Source organism: Pseudophryne corroboree, chromosome 3 (genome assembly GCF_028390025.1).
Source record: "Pseudophryne corroboree isolate aPseCor3 chromosome 3, aPseCor3.hap2, whole genome shotgun sequence".
Classification (NCBI taxonomy): domain Eukaryota; kingdom Metazoa; phylum Chordata; class Amphibia; order Anura; family Myobatrachidae; genus Pseudophryne; species Pseudophryne corroboree.
In genome coordinates this window covers 407,708,074-407,729,088 of record NC_086446.1, presented here as the reverse complement: position 1 = coordinate 407,729,088, position 21,015 = coordinate 407,708,074, and the positions used below count along the sequence as shown (strand labels likewise).

The window sequence follows — 21,015 nt, the reverse complement described above, 5'->3', positions numbered from 1 at the left end:
CCCCTAGTAATGCCCCCCCCCGTAGTAATGCCCCTTGTTGATGCCCCCCCAGTAGTAATGTCCCCCCATAGTTTGCCCCCAGTAGATGCCCCCCGCTGCACTAAGGAAGAAAAAACACACCATACTTACCGAGCCCCGCTCCCATTTCCAGACCGCTGCAGTCCTCTTCTCTTGGCGTCCGCTCCTCAGCAGTATGAGAGATGTCATGATTGACATCTCTCCCATAGCGCACGGCGCACAGTGACAGTGCCGGAAGCCGCCGAAGCTCAGTACTGAGCTCCTGCCTCCGGCTTTCGATGAGGAGAGACGGGCGCCCGCTGGTAACACAATCTCAGCGGGCACCTGTCATCTCTCTGTGCGGCGCCGGGGACAAATACGGTTAGGTGAGCCGGAGGTGGAACTGCGTTCAGTCTCCAAATAGAACTGTCGGAACGCAGTTCCGCCCCGTTCCAGCTCACTTTAACCCCTGCTTGTACCAACTGACGGTAGGGGAATGTTTTGTTAATGGGTGGGGGTGACAGCAGTCTGCTGCAAGCAACGCGTGGTCAGTGTTCTTGACCACTAGACACGCCTACTGTGACAACTAGAACTAGTGGCTGATACGAGAACTAAAGTGCAAGGTGAATCTAATTATATTGTAGTATAATACAATATTATATATATATATATATATACACACACACACATATACAACAGGATTTTAGTACCTACCGGTAAATCCTTTTCTCTTAGTCCGTAGAGGATGCTGGGGACTCCAAAAGGACCATGGGGTATAGACGGATCCGCAGGAGCTTGGGCACACTATAAAGACTTAAACTAGGTGTGAACTGGCTCCTCCCTCTATGCCCCTCCTCCAGATCTCAGTTAGAAACTATGCCCAGGAGAGATGGACATTTCGAGGAAAGAATTTATAAACACGGCGAGTGTCATACCAGCTCACACCACGAACATACCGCAGAACGTGGCATTCAATAGAAAACCAGCCTACGGCATGAAAAAGACACAGCCACATGCTGAGAGAATATGTAACACAACCTGTGTGCCAACACAACCAATAATAAGACACCGCATGCCATGGCATGAACATCGTCAGCAACAGTCTGACAGAGAAGAAACACCACTAGAGTGTAACCAAAAGCAATAACTGCAGACAGTACGCATCCTCTACGGACTAAGAGAAAAGGATTTACCGGTAGGTACTAAAATCCTATTTTCTCATTCGTCCTAGAGGATGCTGGGGACTCTAAAAGGACCATGGGGTCAATACCAAAGCTCCAGAACGGGCGGGAGAGTGCGGATGACTCTGCAGCACCGATTAAGCAAACAAAAGGTCCCCCTCAACCAGGGTATCAAACTTGTAGAGCATAGCAAAAGCGTTTGAACCCGACCAAGTATTCACTCGGCAAAGTTGAACCGCCGAGACTCCTCGGGCATCCGCCCAAGAAGAGCCCATCTTCCCAGTATAATGGGCCTCCACCGACGGCAATCCAGCCGTAGAACGAACATGCCAAATAGCATCACAGATCCAGTGTGTAACCGACTGCATAACACAGTCACCCAAACCATACTGGGAACATACCAGACAAACAGAGCCCCTGTTTCTCCAATCTGAGCCAAATTGGCGACCTAAATATTCAAATCCCTGGCTACATCAAGAGAATTTGAATCAGCTAATGCCTAAGTAACCACCGGCATCAAAATAGGCCAATTTCAAACCCAGAAACCACTCTTGGCAGAACTACTAACAGAGTTCTCAATTCCTCTCCATCCACATGAAAGATCAAACAAGGCTCTTGTGAGACAAAACCACCACTTCCGACACCCGCCTTGCGGATGTCCAAGCCAAGAGCATGACCACTTTCCAAGAGAGAAATTTTTGTAAAGAAATTATTAGGCCACACTCCCAACTTTAGGCTTGCATCCACACCGGTTTGTAAAGTATGGATAAGAACGACCTAGCTGAAAGTCTTCCATAGGAGCCTTCCTGGATACACACCAAAACACATAGTTACGCCAACTACGGTGGTAAAGCTTAGCCGTTACTTTTTTCTTAGCCTGAAGAATTGAGGAAATGACTTCACTGGGAACACCCTTTCGGCTTAGGATATGGCATTCAACCGCCACGACGTCAGACGCGGTAAGTCTTGAAACACGCCCTGATCTTGTTGTAACAGATCCTCACGTAGAGGAAGAGGGCAGGAATCTTCTATAAATCATGAAAAACTGGATAGCAAACCCTCCTTGGCTAGACCGGATCCAAGAGGATCACCTGAACCTTTGTTCATCCCACACTTATCACCTTAAAAAAAAAAAAATGAAAGCGGAGAGGCCACATAGACCGACTAAAAACACCCACGGTGTCACGAGGTTGTCCACTGCTATAGCTTGAGCGTCCCATGACCTGGAACAATATCCCTGAGGCCTCTCATTGAGGCGAGACGCCAACATATCCAATTGCGACAATCCTCAAAGACTTGTCACATCTGTGAAAACTTCTCGATGATGACTGAATTTCTCCCGGATGGAGATCGCGTCAGCAGAGGAAATCTATTTCTCCGTCATTCACCTCCGGAACGAAGACTGCTAATATAGCGTTTACCAGACTCTGCACCCAACGGCAAAACTGTGCATCTTCTGCTATTGCCGCTTTGCTCCTTGTTCAGCCATAGCGGTTTACTTACGCCACTGCTGACAAGTCGTCTAGCAGAACTAACACGGGCAGTACACGAAGAATACGTTTGTCGAAACTAACTCTTAATTCAAGAAAGTTTATAGCAGACAAGCTTTCCAACTCGACCTTATCCCCTGGAAACACGTCCCTTGCAAGTACTGCTCCTCCGTCTCAGAGATCTGTATGCACGGACACCAGGATCTACACCCGGAACCCGAACCTTCATCCCTCTAGAAGGAGAGAACCGAGCAGACACCACAGGAGCGATGTCCTGGCCGTTAGGATTATATTCAGGTGCATGTGCAGGTGAGACTCGGACCACATTTCAAACTGGTCTCTTGAAAACCACTCTGGCATTAGAGACGCTCACCAAAAAAGGCCTCTCAGTCCGCACCCAACCGGTTAAGTAACGGAACACCTTGATGAAGTGTCACAGTAAAGCCGATCCAACTCTGGATCTTCAGACCTCTTTTCACATGGAATAACACTGAACTTTAACCGGTCATTATCTACTCTGAAACCCACCTCCGACATCTGTGTCGTTGGAAACAACAGCCAATCCCTGTGTCGAAGAACAGTCAGAGAGAAACAACGATTTGCACCTTTATACAGGGACAACCGGACAATGTCCTGATCCTGACGCACCTCTGTATGGCGTCGTGTACTATCTTCCCTTCCAGAGTGGAACGGCAAGAACTATTAGAAAAACAGTAAGGGGAAACAACCGTAACTCAGAATGTTCCCCTTTGGATTCTATAAATAACCCACAGGTCCTAGTCTATTCCTGGACCAACTGAAAAATAGTAGACGAGTGCCCACCGGAGTGGGGACCAGCCCGATAGACTCAGCGACAAGTGGTGGATGTGGAGGAAACAGAAAATGACATCCACTACTGCGAACCTAACAAGGCTGCAGAACTCTTACCTTTTCACCTTCCACTGTCTGCACAGACAAGGAAAAAAGAACGGTATCGAACCGGTTAAAACGACTGCATCCCACAAAAGAATGCATCACCAACCGTTGTGAAGGAGGCTAACTCACGAAGTTAGACTTACCAGTGGAATCTGCCAAGATTGACTGAACAGAGGCCACACCAAACAGCTGTATACCTCCCTCCAGCATCTCCCGGAGACATCCTCCGCATTTTTCCGGTCACACCTCCTGCGGTCACATGGCAGCCTGCTGTAATGTTATAAGGTAGAATAACCATAGGCAAGCCTACCCACTCTGGGTAGGGTAATTCTATAGGATGCCTACCCGAATACAACACTCCCTCAAGTGCATACAGTGCAAATAAGGTCAAAGTATAGAAATAAAATTTCACTTAGCTGCCTGTGTATGATCCTTTGCGACCGGGCTCTGCGTCGACCAGGAGTCGACTGTCATCATTTTTTCTCCGCGTTGTGAAGAGAATAATATTCGGACTCCTTGAGAGGATCGAAACCAACTCGTCACGGCCAATCTAGAGCTTAATCAACAGAGCGACCAGCACATGATAAGAATACCATTATTTCAGCATTCATGGATATACATCATGTAATACACAATAAAACACACATATCCTAACCATGCATATATAACCTATATCTACATATATATACATATAGATATAACCTATACGCAAGTGGATTGTCCAGACCTGTCAGGTCCCTAGTGACAGTAATGTGTTGTGAATGTGTATGACCATGTACTGACATGCCCCCGATGTGGATCTACCAGGAATGTTATGGTCGACAGAAACTTAGTAAATGTCGACAGCAAGGAATAGTAAGCGGGCAAAAAATAATCCCGGAACCCCAAGGGGTCTGAGGGAAGCATACAAATACAATTTTGATAACTCTCCCCCCACATATACCAATGAATATGAATATTTATATATATATATATATATATATATACACACACACACACACACACATACACATATATATACACACACACACACACACACACACACACACACACACACACACACGTACAAGGCAATAACAGCCTGATAAATTTTTTACCCAGGAAATACCGTTGATGCCGACAGGGCATCCACAAACAACTGTATCTCCCCTATCGTGTTTACTGTGTTAAGCACACAAACACCAATTTGCTAATACTTAATTTTCCGAATCAAGTACCGCCATGCGCCGGCGAAGCCGACAGGTATCCCCACAGCAGCTTGAGACAAAGCCCTCACACCTGCCGAGATATGTCAACTAACCAATAGTGGGTACAAACAGGGAAACAGTGAATTTATGTAATATAAGAGTGATTATGCGTCCATTATCAAACATAATGCTATATGACACCCATATAGCATTAAAAACACTGTGCTCTCCCCTCCAACTTACTATCCAGCAAGTCCTGGCGGGGATCTGAGGAAAATGGCGCTGACTCCTCTGTGAGGGCTAAGCTCCGCCCCTTCCCGGCGCGCTTAAGCCCGCTCAAAATATATAAATATATATCCCTAAATTGAGTTGGGGGAACTTATATACAGGGAGCAACCCCCTGTATATACCCCTATATGAATAAATGCAGCCCAGGGCGCCCCCCCTGCGCCCCGCACCCACGGAAGCCGTTGGTGTGTGGGAGCCATGGAGCGCAGCGCGCACGCTGCGGTACCCTGGCGGGGTGAAGACCCCCGGTGTCCGGGTATGTTCCCCCGCCCGGGTTCATTCAATAAACGCTGCCCAGGGCGCTCCCCCCCAGCGCCCTGCAGGCCGATGGTGTGTGTGTGTGCGTGTGGGAGCAGAGAGCACAGCGCTACCGCTGCTGCTCCCTCCCTTTCGCGGCACACTGGCGGGGTGAAAATACCCGGTGTTCGGGCACCGAAGTATGTCCCCCCCGCCAGTGATCTACCTAATTATATATGTATGTATGTATGCATGTATATTATATATATATATATATATATATACAAACAGAGAACCCAGCACTCACCAAAGTAAACTCACTTATCCTCAACAATTCAATAAATAAATGATGGGGGTTTAGTTGGTGGATTGGCCAATGCACGGAAGCCTGCACACCGATTTTCAAGGTACCCCACCTTCATGCAGGTCCTACACTATCACAGAGTCTTAAAACCTGACTACCACACTGCTGCATCATCTGCCTGCTAGATGTAATGTGTACCTGCCACAGACTTTATGGCTTTTAAAGGCACACTAGTCACCTATTGCACTGGCTCAAAGATGATTGCTAAAGAACAGCTGAGACAGGTTCAGGATAATAAAGTCCACACAGGGGTGCATGAGAAAGCTAGTGGCCACGGTTAATAAGAGCTAACCATAGATTAACCCCTTCATATACACACAGAGGAAAAACCACAGCACTCACCACACCAGAAGCGGGGCACAGCTATGCACTTACCACTCACAGGGTGGGGTGCATGTAACACTGCACTCTCCACCACAGAAGCGGGGTACACAGCTGTACTTACCACTCACAGGGCGGGGTGCATGTAGCCCATGACCACATCGCTCTAATAAATACAAACAGAGAACCCAGCACTCACCAAAGTAAACTCACTTATCCTCAACAATTCAATAAATAAATGATGGGGGTTTAGTTGGTGGATTGGCCAATGCACGGAAGCCTGCACACCGATTTTCAAGGTACCCCACCTTCATGCAGGTCCTACACTATCACAGAGTCTTAAAACCTGACTACCACACTGCTGCATCATCTGCCTGCTAGATGTAAAGTGTACCTGCCACAGACTTTATGGCTTTTAAAAGCACACTAGTCACCTATTGCACTGGCTCAAAGATGATTGCTAAAGAACAGCTGAGACAGGTTCAGGATAATAAAGTCCACACAGGGGTGCATGAGAAAGCTAGTGGCCACGGTTAATAAGAGCTAACCATAGATTAACCCCTTCATATACACACAGAGGAAAAACCACAGCACTCACCACACCAGAAGCGGGGCACAGCTATGCACTTACCACTCACAGGGTGGGGTGCATGTAACACTGCACTCTCCACCACAGAAGCGGGGTACATAGCTGTACTTACCACTCACAGGGTGGGGTGCATGTAGCCCATGACCACATCGCTCTAATAAATACAAACAGAGAACCCAGCACTCACCAAAGTAAACTCACTTATCCTCAACAATTCAATAAATAAATGATGGGGGTTTAGTTGGTGGATTGGCCAATGCACGGAAGCCTGCACACCGATTTTCAAGGTACCCCACCTTCATGCAGGTCCTACACTATCACAGAGTCTTAAAACCTGACTACCACACTGCTACATCATCTGCCTGCTAGATGTAATGTGTACCTGCCACAGACTTTATGGCTTTTAAAGGCACACTAGTCACCTATTGCACTGGCTCAAAGATGATTGCTAAAGAACAGCTGAGACAGGTTCAGGATAATAAAGTCCACACAGGGGTGCATGAGAAAGCTAGTGGCCACGGTTAATAAGAGCTAACCATAGATTAACCCCTTCATATACACACAGAGGAAAAACCACAGCACTCACCACACCAGAAGCGGGGCACAGCTATGCACTTACCACTCACAGGGTGGGGTGCATGTAACACTGCACTCTCCACCACAGAAGCGGGGTACACAGCTGTACTTACCACTCACAGGGCGGGGTGCATGTAGCCCATGACCACATCGCTCTAATAAATACAAACAGAGAACATATATATATATATCTATCCAAGAAAGAACAGGCGGCACTCCAAGACTTTTAAGCAAATAGAATTTAGTGCACAAACTCAGTGCATATCATCAACGTTTCGGGGCATAACACCCCATCATCAGGATAACAACAGGTACAATGGTGAATACATTTATACTTACACACTCCCGCCTCTACCTGCCCGCTGTCACACGCCGAGTCTGGAAACCGCTGCACTTCCGGCCAAACAATAACATTATAGCAAAAACAATATTGTTCAGTGCAAAACCTATAAAAACAATGCATGACAATGATAACCTTAGTATTACATGTTACACAGTACATATAACCATGGATGATCTTTGTACCAAAAGTGCTAAGTGCATGAACAAAAAATGGAATCGACATACAGATAAATGAACAAAAAAATTAATAAATAATAATGAATAATCAATAATGAATAATCAAAAATAAAATAATGAAACATCACCCTGCACAGGATACTTGGTCACCGAGCCATATACTAACAACACATATGTTATCAAAATTTATTTGGAACTGTGTGTAATACCAAAAACTCCATGAGGGTACAAACCCTTACATGGACCCACCAGGTCTATTTCGATTTGTCAACTCTCTGATTATCACCATGGATACACTTTTAGATAGCTACAATAATTTACAAGAAACGTGTCAGGCTAAGGGATTCATTTAAACCCCTTGGATTAACCATATCTAGGGTAAAAATCCATTTAGCTTCTAATTGAAGCAATTTTTTTGATCTGTTCCCTCTTCTTAAGGAGCTAGGCACTTGTGCAATCATTCTGTATTTTAACATGGCCATGTTATGTCTAGCTTGCGCAAAGTGTCTAGCTATCACTTGATCACTGTTGCCTGATATCAGTGCAGCTCTAATGGCTGCCCTGTGTTGAGCAATGCACTCCTTGAATTGTCTTTCGGTCTTGCCCACGTAGTGTAAACCACATGGGCAAGACAGAAGATATACAACAAACTTGGATGTGCATGTCAGCGGGACTTTAATCTCATACAATTTTCCTGTGTATGGATGTGGGAATTTATTCCCTGTGATTAAAGATCTGCACGTCGTGCAGCCTGTACATCTATAGCAACCTCCTTTTCTGCTCAAAAAGTGTTGTGGTCTGTCTATGCCTACCCCCGTGATATCAGTCCTAACTAAAAGATCTTTAAGATTAGGGCCTCTAGTGTAACTAGGTAAAAGTTTAGAGTTAAGTAAAGAAGGTAGTTCATTATCAGAGTTTACAATTGGCCACAACCTTTTTACTTCTTTCTTTATGGTCTCACTGGCTACTGTATACCGATTAACCCATGGTATAACTTTACCTGTTTTCTCTTTGCTTTTTTCAGTTGTTAAAAGCATTTTTCTATCTAGGGCCATGGCTTTGGTTTTAGCTTGTAATAGCACTGACTTGGGGTATCCTCTCGCCAAAAATGTATTAGTTAACACCTCCAATTGTTGTGCCCTCTCTACAGTATCACTAGTGATACGACATGCCCGTACAAATTGTGAGTACGGTAGGCTATCCACTGTGGCCCTAGGATGAAAACTATCATGTCGGAGAATGGTATTTCTATCTGTGGGTTTCACATACAAATTGGTTTTAAACTGACCATCCTTAATTTCTATATTGACATCTAAGAAATGAATTTGTTTTGTACTACAACCCATGGTCAGTTTTGCTGGACAACTGGAGTTGTTGTGCTGTTCAATAACCTTCTCCAGTTGTTCACCTTGGCCATTCCACAATACTAGAATGTCATCTATATAGCGATAGTATTTAAACACTCTATCAGCCGTAGATGGTGACTCAAAGAACAGTTGCATCTCTACCATATACATGAAGGCATTGGCGTAGGCCGGAGCCACGCAACTGCCCATGGCGCAACCGGACTGTTGGAAAAAAAAAGAGCCATCATAAAGAAAATAATTATGTTTGAGCGTGAACTCCAACAAACAAATAAAGAAATCTACATTCGGCCCTTTGTAAAATTGGCTAGATGAAATCAACTCATGTACTGCTTTAAGCCCCAAATCATGGGGAATAATACAAGTATATAAACTCGTCACATCAATGCTGGCCATCACTAAATCAGAGGGTAGTCTTGTTATATCAGCTAATTTACGTAACAATGATATATATATATATATATATATATATATATACATACATACACACACTGCCCAGCGCAGCGCTACCACTGTTGCTCCCCCCGGCGGCACACTGGCGGGGTGAACATACCCGGTGCCCGGGCACCTAAATATGTCCCCCCGCCAGCGTTTTAGACCCTCAGAAACATGCCCCCAGGGTGCTCCCCCCCAGCGCCCTGCACCCTGCCAGATACGTTGGTGTGTGGGAGCATGGAGCGCAGCGCTACCGCTGCTGTTACCTCCGTTACTGAAGTCTTCTGCCGTCACTGAAGTCTTCTTTTCTTCCAATACTCACCCGGCTTCTTTCTTCTGGCTTCTGTGAGGGGATTGACGGCGCAGCTCCGGGAACAAGCAGCTAGGCGCACCAAGTGATCTAACCCTCTGGAGCTAATGGTGTCCAGTAGCCGAGAAGCAGAGCCTTTAAACTAAGAAGAAGTAGGTCCTGCTTCTCTCCCCTCAGTCCCTCGATGCAGGGAGCCTGTAGCCAGCAGGTCTGCCTGAAAATAACAAACCTAACTAAAGTATTTCAGAGAAACTCAGGAGAGCTCCCCTAGTGTGTGACCCATCACTCCTGGGCACAAAGTCTAACTGAGGTCTGGAGGAGGGGTATAGAGGGACGAGCCAGTTCACACCCAGTTTAAGTCTTTATAGTGTGCCCAAGCTCCTGCGGATCTGTCTATACCCCATGGTGGAGTCCCCAGCATCCTCTAGGACATATGAGAAATATATACATACATACATACACACGCTGTTAATTATTGTTAGTTAATATAGTGAGTGCAGAGCCTATGATTTCTATTTAAATAATGTGATCACATACAGTGTTGCACCCCAAATCTAGGAATGGCGAGTGCTGTGGATTAGTGCTTTTTATTAGACTATTTTTTAATTATTCTATTGTGATCACATTTTCTCAAGCACTATGTATGTATGTATGTATGTATATATATATACACACACATATACATATAAACATACATATACACACACACACTGTACACATGAGGGGAGGGTACCCAAAACAAACGGGAATTGTGTTTCAGGGCAGAGGGCGCTTGTAGTAAAGGTTTCCGCAGTTAAGTGAATGTTTCCTGAACCGTTCTGGGCCAGTATACCCACTGACGTTGCGGGGGAAGGTAGCATTTCACTGTAGTGATATTTTTTCCAATGAGTTATTTACTCTTTTGTCTAATTTTGTGATGACAGATTCACTTGAACTTGCTGCTGTGATGTTTAGTTTGGTTTACTGTTTTGTTTCTGGATCGTAAACGTAGCACCAAGATTCATCTCCCGTTATGATTTTTGGGGGAAAAAAAAAAAATCAAGGTTCAAGTGTTCCTTCAAAGCATGGCATGCAGCCAAACTATTGTCTCTCTGGTCAGCGGTGAGAACATGAACATCAATGATCAAACGGTGTGTGTGTTTCTCTTAGCGTTCAGGGAAGTAAAGCTTTACTTTACTGAACTCAGAGAAACACACACACACCTTCTGCACATCACCTCTTCTGATTTATTTGCTGAAGGTTGTGTACCATCGAGTAAAAGTTCTACATCATATTGGTCATTTTTATATTATTTGCCCTGATGCTACAATTTGAGGCTGTACTTTCCTATAGAATGGCGTCTCAGCACGGTGATTTAGCACTAGACATAGTCTGGGTTTATATCCGCCCAAACTGGTACATTTATTGGTGTTTACACTTCATCAAGTTACCCCTACTTTACTAATGTTGGGCATCTGATTCTGTACCCCTGAGGAAGTCCCTAAGGGACAACACACGTTCGGTCTATCAGTTGTTTCGCTTCTATGTCATATGCAGTACGGATGGTGTACGGATGGCATTACTGCCTCACAGCACTGAGGTCATGGGTTCAATTCCCACCATGGCTGTGTGGAGTTTGTATATTCTCCCTATACTTGTGTGGGTTTCCTCCGGGTACTCCTGTTTCCTGCCACAATCCAAAAATATACTGGATCCCAACAAAAATTAACCCTAGTGTTAATGTGTGTGCGTGTACATGTGATAGGGAATATAGATTGTAAGCTCCACTGGGGCAGGGACTGATGTGAATGGCCAAATATTCTCTCTGTAAAGCGCTGCAGAATGTGTGCGCGCTGTATAAATAACTGGTAATAAATAATATGCTGAATCCAAGACACACATGAAAAACTGAATGTAAACCAGATAAAGCTCAAAAGCATTTCTCCACGAATCTGTACAGACTCTGTATGTTTTGTGTATTTTTATTAACACAAATAAATGTTACATAAACTAAAGTAAGATTTTCCCATAATGTGTGTCTTGGAATTATCAATTTTTAAATTATCATTATTATGTGGATGGTCAAAAATTGGAATACAATTAATTAGCGCCCTCAGATCTGTTTTGTGGAATTTTTTATATATATATATATATATATTGGGGGGTCCCTGCACTCTCACTTAACATAGATAAGTGGTGGGGTGCCAGTCAGAGTCCAATCCCGTAGGGGATGGCAGTGGCAAACGCAGGATTTGCATGGGGGGGTATCCAGAACTGGGCGGAGCAAATCACGAAGGTGGGGACTGAGGTGACCCAGTATATGCTGGGTCCGTAAAACTAGTGTGTTTGTGTGTGTGTGTGTGTGTATATATATATATATCTACACATATATATATATATATATACATACATATATCTACACACACATATATATATATATATATATATATATACACATACACACACACATACATATACACGGGTGGTCTTCAGTATGCCGGCGGTCGGGCTCCTGGCGACCAGCATACCGGCACCGGGAGCCTGACCGCCGGCATACCGACACGTATTCTCCCTCGTGGGGGTCCACGACCCCCCTGGAGGGAGAATAGAATAGTGTGGCGCGCGTAGCGTGGCGAGCGCAGCGAGCCCGCAAGGGGCTCATTTGCGCTCGCCACACTGTTGGTAAGCCGGCGGCCGGCCTCCCGGCGCCGGTATGCTGGTCGCCGGGAGGCCAGCCGCCGGGAGATCGTAGTGAACCCATATACACATATACATAGCATATTAAACATGCATACATATATATATATATATATATATATATATACTAGTGATGAGCGAGGTTCGGTTTTACTCGGTTTTACTCGGTTCTCAAAACGGCATCTTATTGGCTATCCAAAACACGTGACATCCGTGAGCCAATAAGATGCCGTTTTGAGAACCGAGTAAAACCGAGTAAAACCGAGTAAAACCGAATCCGCTCATCACTAATATATACACACACACACACACACACACACACACACACACACACACACACACACACACACACACACAGTACACATATATATATATACACATGTATATATATATATCATATGTGTGTGTGTGTTTATATGTATGTATGTATGTATGTATGTATGTATGTATATACATGTGTATATATGTAGGCACATGGATATATATGTACTATAATTAAAATAAAGTAAACTTTTATTGCACTTGCAAGTGCCACCAGGAAGACAGCAGGCTGCAGAGGACGCTAGACAGTCATTAATAATACTCATGCAGTAAAAAAAAAAAAAAAAAAAAAAAAAAATTTTTTTTTTTTAGTGGAGGGGGGTTTCTGGGTACTCGGAAAACCCCCCTGGGTGCGCCACTGGATGGGGCCAATAGTACAACATACAGTATCTCCACTATGTGGAAAGACAGCACTCTCCAAATTAAAAATTGAAAATCAAAAAAGTGAATATTTATTTCAAAGTTTTATCTCACAGTTTTCCAGGTAATGTCCAACGTTTCGGTCCACACCGGGACCTTTATCAAGGTAACACAGCAAAAAACATCCATACAGCAGTGCAACGGGAGCCAAAGTTGAGTAGGGAAACTGGAGCTCCAGTTTCCCTACTCAACTTTGGCTCCCGTTGCACTGCTGTATGGATGTTTTTTGCTGTGTTACCTTGATAAAGGTCCCGGTGTGGACCGAAACGTTGGACATTACCTGGAAAACTGTGAGATAAAACTTTGAAATAAATATTCACTTTTTTGATTTTCAATTTTTAATTTGGAGAGTGCTGTCTTTCCACATAGTGGAGATACTGTATGTTATATATAGATATATAGATATATATATATATAGATATATATATAAGAACAACTGTGACCGGCACTCCTACAGCAAGAGATAGATACCCGGGTGCCTTCCCGTGGCACTACAAGGCCCAGCAAACAGAACAATGTAATGGGCGGCACTCCAATGGATTTTAAGAAATCATACAGCTCACCAAGCCATCTTCGTTCAACGTTTCAGGTGCCTTTATTTACACCTTTCGTCAGGAGGTGTAAATAAAGGCACCTGAAACGTTGAACGAAGATGGCTTGGTGAGCTGTATGATTTCTTAAAATCCATTGGAGTGCCGCCCATTACATTGTTCTATATATATATATATATATATATATATATATATATATATATATATATACATACACTGCTCAAAAAAAATAAAGGGAACACTTAAACAACACAATGTAACTCCAACACACTTCTGTGAAATCAAACTGTCCACTTAGGAAGCAACACTGATTGACAATCAATTTCACATGCTGTTGTGCAAATGGAGTAGACAACAGGTGGAAATTATAGGCAATTAGCAAGACACCCCCAATAAAGGAGTTGTTCTGCAGGTGGTGACCACAGACCACTTCTCAGCTCCTATGCTTTCTAGCTGATGTTTTGGTCACTTTTGAAAGCTGGCGGTGCTTTCACTTTAGTGGTAGCATGAGTCTACAACCCACACAAGTGGCTCAGGTAGTGCAGTTCATCCAGGATGGCACATCAATGCGAGCTGTGGCAAGAAGGTTTGCTCTGTCTGTCAGCGTAGTGTCCAGAGCATGGAGGCGCTACCAGGAGACAGGCCAGTACATCAGGAGATGTGGAGGAGGCCAACAACCCAGCAGCAGGACCGCTACCTCCGCCTTTGTGCAAGGAGGAACAGGAGGAGCACTGCCAGAGCCCTGCAAAATGACCTCCAGCAAGCCACAAATGTGCATGTGTCTACTCAAACTATCAGAAACAGACTCCATGAGGGTGGTATGAGGGCCCGACGTCCACAGGTGGGGGCTGTGCTTACAGCCCAACACTGTGCAGGACATTTGGCATTTGCCAGAGAACACCAAGATTGGCAAATTCGCCACTGGCGCCCTGTGCTCTTCACAGATGAAAGCAGGTTCTCACTGAGCACGTGACGGAGTCTGGAGACGCCAAGGAGAACGTTCTGCTGCCTGCAACATCCTCCAGCATGACCGGTTTGGCAGTGGGTCAGTAATGGTGTGGGGTGGCATTTCTTTGGGGGGCCGCACAGCCCTCCATGTGCTCGCCAGAGGTAGCCTGACTGCCATTAGGTACCGAGATGAGAACCTCAGACCCCTTGTGAGACCATATGCTGGTGCGAAGAAACAGGAAAGAACCAGAACTTAAATTTCATCACCATTTTTAATGTAGGAGAAAGTCATCAAGAAAATATTTACTAAACATTGAAACATTCTGATGACGGACACCGTTTTAGGGACCGTTTTACCTCAAAAACCAAGGAGCATATACAAGAGGGCAAGAAACCTGAAGGAAATTCTAGCACCCAGTATGTTGAAACCCCTGTTTAAAGAGAAAGAAAGAGAAAAAACGGATACCTGGATGAAAATTTAAGGGTTTTATAAATGCAGCCATTGCTGCATTTGTAAATATGTGAATAAAGATTAACAGTTTTGGAACCAAGATTCTTCTGTACCATATCAGATCAAAGACATTATGAACTGTTCCACCACCTATGTGGATTACCTATTAGAATGTACTTGCGGATATAAATACATTGGAAAAACAAAAAGACCGATGCGGATTAGAATCCAAGAACATGTAAGAGTTATAAAGAACAAAATGGAGAACCATTCGGCAATAGAAAATGTGACTATAGGTGACAGAGGTGGCGACCAAGATAATAAACTAGCTAAGAGAGAAATGTACTGGAGATATCAATTAAACACACTAACACCATATGGCTTAAACGATTATTATGAAATTGCACCGTTTTTATAACAGTTATTGATACTAATCTAAATTTATCCGGGTTCTTTCTATTAATATTTATATCTTTATTGTTATCCATTTTAATGTCGATGTCCATATGTCAGTTTATATTATATTATGTGCTTTATTACTAGTCACCGGCTAGCATGATGCTCTGCTCCCATGTGATGTGCACTGTGACACATTTTAGTGGGGTTAGGGGGATGTGACATGCCAGGTGTCTGGACCGGAGTATATATCTAATCTTACAACTAAAATCATCTCTCAGGCAGATCAATTGCCGATTGACACATTAGATTGGCAATTATCCCATATATATATATGTATATATATATTTTTTTTTCATATGTATTTTTATATACACTAATTACTCTAAATATGAATGTACTACTTTTTAAAATTTGCAAAGTTGCTATGGGTCACCTCAGTATGACTACAACAAAAGGCCCGATACAATGACTTCCAATACAAATAGACCACTCCAAAATGGCCACCGCACTTTTTTCTCTAGTGCCAATACAAACAACACTAGGTTACCATGGCCACGGAAGGCGCCAGGCGGAGAGGTCCGTGCTAAATACTGGCCCCCGCACTCCAAGTGTTCTAAACACTACAAACTTACAAACCCAGCGCAAGCGCGCCTGAATTACCGCAAGATATCGGCATTTCGGCGCATGCGCGAACGGCACTTCCTGAGGCTGGATTGTCAGAGGGACAAATTGTAATCAGCTATATAAGACATTAAGCTGCAGAGTTACCCATAACTACTCCTGAAGAAGTCCCATTAGTAGCGTGGAGGGACGAAACGCGTTGACAGCTACATGATACTACCTCTCTACTGATGTAAATTCAGATAAGCATGATTTAATTTCTATATTGTACGGGTCCATTTTTTACCTTTTCTGTGTGTAACCTGAGCCTTTAACACCCCCCCCCCCCCCCCTATGTACAAGAAAGAAGTGAGTTGTTTCATAAACTATTACCCTGTTTCATGCTATAAAAACACTCACTGGGTTATTTTATCATTTGCTTTGCCATTTGGTATAAGGTTGCACTTTGCACTTTGTGATTGCACAAAGTCACTTTAATGATCATGGCCCTCATTCAGAGTTGTTCGCTCGCTAGCTGCTTTTAGCAGCCGTGCAAACGCTAAGCCGCCGCCCTCTGGGAGTGTATCTTAGCAGAAGTGCGAACGAAAGTATCGCACAGCAGCTACAAAATAATTTTGTGCAGCTTCAGAGTAGCTCCAGACCTACTCCTAGCTTGCGATCACTACAGACTATTTAGTTCCTGTTTTGACGTCACAAACACGCCCTGCGTTCGGGCAGCCACGCCTGCGTTATCCCAGGCAAGCCTGCGTTTGTATCTGACACGCCTGTGGTTTTTACACTCACTCCCCGAAAACGGTCAGTTACCTCCCAGAAACACCCACTTCCTGTCAATCACTCTGCGGCCAGCAGTGCGACTGAAAAGCGTCGCTAGACCTTGTGTGAGACTACTTCGGCTTTTGTGAAAGTACGTCACGCGTGCGCATTGCGCCCCATACGCACGCGCAGAAGTGCCGATTTTTTGCCTGATCGATGCGCTGTGAACGAAAGCAGCTAGCGATCAACTCGGAATGACCACCCACGATAGTACTCGATACTGACACATTCCTCCTCTCCCTTTTTGCTTAATACTACATTTGATGAGTATATCTACACTGCTACGAGGGATCTAGGAAGAATATCCAAGAAAGACCTTACTACAGGCAAATATTCCTTGGAAATCTGGTACGCATATAAGAATCCATACAGCTGTAAAAAGCAACGAAGGCGAAAAAGTTTTAGAATGAATGAATGAATGAGAGACACAACCTCATGGACGGCGGCACTCGGAAATAAAGATACTTGCACAGAAAGCTTGTAGCCAACGTTTCAAAGCGAACGTTTTTTTCGTCAGGGCATATAAAGTACAAAACACTCACCACCTTTATGTGCTCGACATCACCACGCCGCTTCCCGCCTACGGCTTTCTCCGCCACAGCAAAATGCCGAGCTACCGGCTGTTCACTTTTTCCAGATAAAACAGCTTCCCTAATGGCAAATCTATGTTGACCCATCCTCACTTTAAACTCACAGTCCGTCTTGCCGACGTAGTATTTACTGACCGCAATACCCTTTTGCAGGCGTCTAGTCATCATCCTATGCCGGTCTGCAGGGGTTTACCGTTTTCGCAATTTCTGCGTGCACGGCATATATGCAGTGATGATGATGATGAGGCTAGTTTGACCCTTGATCGAATGGTAGATAAGTTTGTGGATAGGGGATATGACAAAAAAAAGCATTATTGGAGGTTAAACGTAAAGTATTGGCAACTCCTAGAGCCAATACTCTAAAATGTAAAGGTCCTAAGTCCACTACCAATAAAATTATCTGGCCCAGCAGATTTAATGTGGCCAGTGATAAAGTGAGGAAGGCGGTGAAAACGTACTGGCCTATTGTTACATCAGACAAAAATCTTTCCTGCTTTAGGGATAAAAAGCATCATGTGCTGCCATTCACGGGGTAGAAACATCCGAGATTTTGTTGTTCACACAGATATAACCGATTTGGGCAAACGGATTGTACCATCTACCTTCTTAGGTAATAGGAAATTTGGATGTTTCAAATGTTTACGATGTGTAACGTGTAGCTATATGCTCACGGGGGATACCACCAAACATCCTTCCTACAACAAAATGTTTAAAATCTACCATCATCTCACCTGTTCGTCCAAATTTGTAATTTATGTATTAATTTGCCCATGTGGCAAATACTACGTCGGCAAGACGGACTGTGAGTTTAAAGTGAGGATGGGTCAACATAGATTTGCCATTAGGGAAGCTGTTTTATCTGGAAAAAGTGAACAGCCGGTAGCTCGGCATTTTGCTCTGGCTGGGCACTCTCCCACATCATTAAAACACAAAATCATCGACCATATCCCTTTATCATCTAGAGGTGGCAACCGTTCTAAACTGCTTAGACAGCGGGAGGCTAAGTGGATATTTTTGTTGGATACCCTTAGTCCTAGGGGGCTTAATGAAAATAGTGGTATGCATAGTTTCCTATGATATTAAGCTTTGGATCGCAGATTGTAGTTATGTTATTATTTTGTGATTTCATATACGACTACTAGCTTTTGTGTCGTGAAGCATAGTGGATAGCGTCATTGTAGGATTAGTGGATATGTATGATGCATCTGTTTGGCAATGTACTAAAATGCTGTTGTATTTTATTATACTGTGTATAGTTGTTACTATGGTGACAGGCGCACAGGTGACGTCATAGACCCGCGCACGGCTGAACGGAGGAAGCGGCGTGGTGATGGTGAGCACATAAAGGTGGTGAGTGTTTTGTACTTTATATGTCCTGACGAAAAAGCCGTTCGCTTTGAAACGTTGGCTACAAGCTTTCTATGCAAGTGTCTTCATTTCTGAGTGCCGCCGTCCACAAGGTTGTACTACTGGGGAGCTGCTATACCCCCCTAACACAGAGGGCAACGGAATAAGTATACCTGATTGTGCTGAGAGTGCAGAGCTCTCTCTCTCTATAATATATATATATATACATACATACATACATACACACACATACATATACACTGCTCAAAAAAATAAAGGGAACACTAAAATAACACATCCTAGATCTGAATGAATTAAATATTCTTATTAAATACTTTGTTCTTTACATAGTTGAATGTGCTGACAACAAAATCACACAAAAATTATCAATGGAAATCAAATTTATTAACCCATGGAGGTCTGGATTTGGAGTCACACTCAAAATTAAAGTGGAAAATAAGATTTTACTCACCGGTAAATCTATTTCTCGTAGTCCGTAGTGGATGCTGGGGACTCCGTAAGGACCATGGGGAATAGACGGGCTCCGCAGGAGACTGGGCACTCTAAAGAAAGATTTAGTACTACCTGGTGAGCACTGGCTCCTCCCTCTATGCCCCTCCTCCAGACCTCAGTTAAGGAAACTGTGCCCGGAAGAGCTGACATTACAAGGAAAGGATTTTGGAATCCAGGGTAAGACTCATACCATCCACACCAACCAACCAACCAACCAACCAACCAACCAACCGTATAACTTGTGATAAACTTACCCAGTTAACAGTATGAACAACAAACAAGCATCACTCAACTGATGCCACAAAACATAACCCTTTAGTAAGCAATAACTATATACACGTATTGCAGAAAGTCCGCACTTGGGACGGGCGCCCAGCATCCACTACGAACTACGAGAAATAGATTTACCGGTGAGTAAAATCTTATTTTCTCTAACGTCCTAGTGGATGCTGGGGACTCCGTAAGGACCATGGGGATTATACCAAAGCTCCCAAACGGGCGGGAGAGTGCGGATGACTCTGCAGCACCGAATGGGCAAACTCAAGGTCCTCCTCAGCCAGGGTATCAAACTTGTAGAACTTTGCAAATGTGTTTGAACCCGACCAAGTAGCAGCTCGGCAAAGCTGTAATGCCGAGACCCCTCGGGCAGCCGCCCAAGAAGAGCCCACCTTTCTTGTGGAATGGGCTTTCACTGATTTTGGATGCGGCAATCCAGCCGCAGAATGAGCCTGCTGAATCGTGCCACAGATCCAGCGAGCAATAGTTTGCTTTGAAGCAGGAGCACCCAGCTTGTTGGATGCATACAGGACAAACAGCGAGTCAGTCTTCCTGACTCCAGCCGTTCTGGTCACAAAAATCTTCAAAGCCCGGACTACGTCAAGCAACTTGGAATCCTCCAAGTCACCAGTAGTCGCAGGCACCACAATAGGTTGGTTCAAATGAAAGGATGACACCACCTTTGGCAGAAATTGCGGACGAGTCCGCAATTCTGCCCTATCCATATGGAAAACCAGATAGGGGCTTTTACATGACAAAGCCGCCAATTCTGACACACGCCTAACCGAAGCTAAGGCCAACAGCATGACCACTTTCCACGTGAGATACTTTAGCTCCACGGTCTTAAGTGGCTCACACCAGTGGGATTTCAGGAAACTCAACACCACGTTAAGATCCCAAGGTGCCACTGGTGGCACAAAAGGGGGCTGAATATGCAGCACTCCCTTAACAAACGTCTGAACCTCAGGCAGTGAAGCCAGTTCTTTTTGGAAGAAAATGGATAGGGCCGAAATCTGGACCTTTATGGACCCTAATTTTAGGCCCATAGTCACTCCTGACTGTAGGAAGTGCAGGAATCGACCCAGCTGGAATTCCTCTGTAGGGGCCTTCCTGGCCTCACACCAAGCAACATATTTTCGCCATATACGGTGATAATGCTTTGCTGTCACGTCCTTCCTAGCCTTTATCAGCGTAGGAATAACTTCATCCGGAATGCCTTTTTCCGCTAGGATCCGGCGTTCAACCGCCATGCCGTTAAACGCAGCCGCGGTAAGTCTTGGAACAGACAGGGCCCTTGTTGTAACAGGTCCTGTCTG

The 21,015-nt window shown here is 44.4% G+C and overlaps 1 long non-coding RNA gene across 2 annotated transcripts in view; it reads right to left on the bottom strand.

The window, feature by feature from the left end:
- Window positions 1–21,015, bottom strand: part of LOC135055760 (uncharacterized) — a 106,090-nt gene that overhangs the window by 67,411 nt on the left and 17,664 nt on the right. For both annotated transcript variants that reach the window (XR_010243804.1, XR_010243805.1), the window contains exon 3: window positions 7,485–7,591. This is a non-coding gene — a long non-coding RNA (uncharacterized LOC135055760). The remainder of the gene's footprint in view (window positions 1–7,484; window positions 7,592–21,015) is intronic.